Consider the following 2,055-nt stretch of genomic DNA (forward strand, 5'->3'; position numbering starts at 1 on the left):
CTTCCGTTGGTGCTAGCTTAGCGCAGCTAACGAGGTTAGGATGACTAATAATATTACAGAACCGGAGCAGATGTCGCATCTGGTTGTCCATTAAACGTCACGGAAACTTTTAGAAATACAACCTTAAACACACACGTTTAGTTTTAAAAGTCTCCTAGGGCTCGCTGCTAGCAGAAGTCTTTTGTTTGTTTTTATGCTATGGTTGGCTAGCTCAGCACAGAGCTAACGTTACACTGCTAACGTCAGCTAATTTAAATAACACGAGCGTCAAAGACTCATCAAATCCACCTATTTAAACGCAGTACACAGAGTTATTTGTTTCACTAATCGACACTAGCTACATTTAGTCATTTCAAAGCTCCCAAACACTTACCTTTCCTTTTATTTATTACACTATGGCTGAAAAAATCAGTTCCACCTGCTCTGATACTGCTGCTGTCGCCGGTGTTTCCGGGGACTCCAGGACTATACCACTGCTTTATCTTTATGGGGGTGTATTGCGATGCGTTCTCATGTCGAGGAAAGACTTCGCATCCACGCGTTTTTTTGTCTGTTTTGTTTTTACTAAAAGAGAATTTTTTTGAGCCATACAAAAACAACTATATATTTTTTTATATTTTAAAAAGAATTAGGTGTTTTAATTTTAGCCCACAGTGAACAACTACAGTAAGAATATGGCTAAAAATAACGTCCCCCCCTATGGATGTACAGCATGAAGTCCACCTTTCCGAGCCGAAAAAGGTGAATCCGGAATCTTTTTAAAGAAACAATGTTTTATTTTGGGCTCTAGCATGTTGTTCAGTTTCAGTACTCAACGGTTTAGATGGTCTGTGGTCAGATATGTCTTTGTTAATATCTAGTTTCTTTAATTAGCAACTTCATTTATTTGTATATGTTCATATTAATAACAGAATGGTTGACAACTGTGTAAAATGTTTTGTCTGCTGTCACATGTGCAGAGAGTACTCAGTTAAATTCCTTAGGTCCCATGACATGGTGCTTTTTGGATGGTTTCATTTTGACCTTAGGGGTCCCATAATACTGTATCTGAAGTCTCTTTATATAGACCTTAGTGGTCCCTTAATACTGTATCTGAAGTCTCTTTATATAGACCTTAGTGGTCCCTAATACTGTATCTGAAGTCTCTTTATATAGACCTTAGTGGTCCCTAATACTGTATCTGAAGTCTCTTTATATAGACCGTAGTGGTCCCTAATACTGTATCTGAAGTCTCTTTATATAGACCTTAGTGGTCCCCTAATACTGTATCTGAAGTCTCTTTTATATAGACCTTAGTGGTCCCTAATACTGGATCTGATGTCTCTTTTACAAAAAAAACTCAAAGTGAGATGTTGTGGGACGTTTAATTAAAAGTGTGCCATTATTATAAAAAAAGTATTTATTGTGCGGTACCCTAAAATATTTAAAGTGTAACTTTAGTAACTGTGTCAAATTAATTTAGTGGAGTAACGTTACAAGGTATGTGAGTTAATGTACAATCATCACACGTCTAAGACAGTTGTTTACAGCTTTATTTTGCCGGGAAATAAATTATTCAAATTAAAAAAAACAATGGCGCACATGAACGTAGTGAAATCCCTCTCAGACAACAAGGTTTAACGTCTTTATGTGATGTGGTGGCCAACATCCAGCTGGTTTAGTTTTCTGACTGATCCGGATTAGTTAGAGTTTCGTCTCTATGCGAGGCGACAGGTGAGTCCGCCCACCTGCGCAGGCCGGGCCGACGGGCGGGTGCAGGGTATACGATGCCATGGTGACCACTGCCGCCCCCCCCCCCCCCGCTCCACAGGCTTTAATCGTGATTTCTGCTCCTGTGTGACATCGAGGACGTGGCTACGTACGTATGTGCGTCGGACCCTGAAGCTTTGTTTGTGGTTGTGCGGCTCCACGCGCAGCTTTTGCCGTAATTTATACACGCACCTGTTGACAAATGTAACTACAGTATTTGTATTTGTACAACTGTATTTATCTTTCAGCCCTGATAGGCTAGACAAACTGTCAATGTTGCACACTTGTTTAGCCTCCATTAACAAA

General features: G+C 39.9%; 1 protein-coding gene across 1 annotated transcript in view; it reads right to left on the minus strand.

Annotated features, from left to right (window-relative positions):
• dcun1d5 (DCN1, defective in cullin neddylation 1, domain containing 5 (S. cerevisiae)) overlaps positions 1–491 on the minus strand; it is a 5,904-nt gene extending 5,413 nt beyond the window's left edge. Inside the window, exon 1 of the mRNA XM_034867094.1 lies at positions 374–491. The gene's annotated coding sequence lies outside the window, so the exon portion shown is untranslated. The remainder of the gene's footprint in view (positions 1–373) is intronic.
• Between the last annotated feature and the right edge of the window lie 1,564 nt (positions 492–2,055).

This window comes from Etheostoma cragini, chromosome 3 (genome assembly GCF_013103735.1).
Source record: "Etheostoma cragini isolate CJK2018 chromosome 3, CSU_Ecrag_1.0, whole genome shotgun sequence".
NCBI classification, from domain to species: Eukaryota; Metazoa; Chordata; class Actinopteri; order Perciformes; family Percidae; genus Etheostoma; species Etheostoma cragini.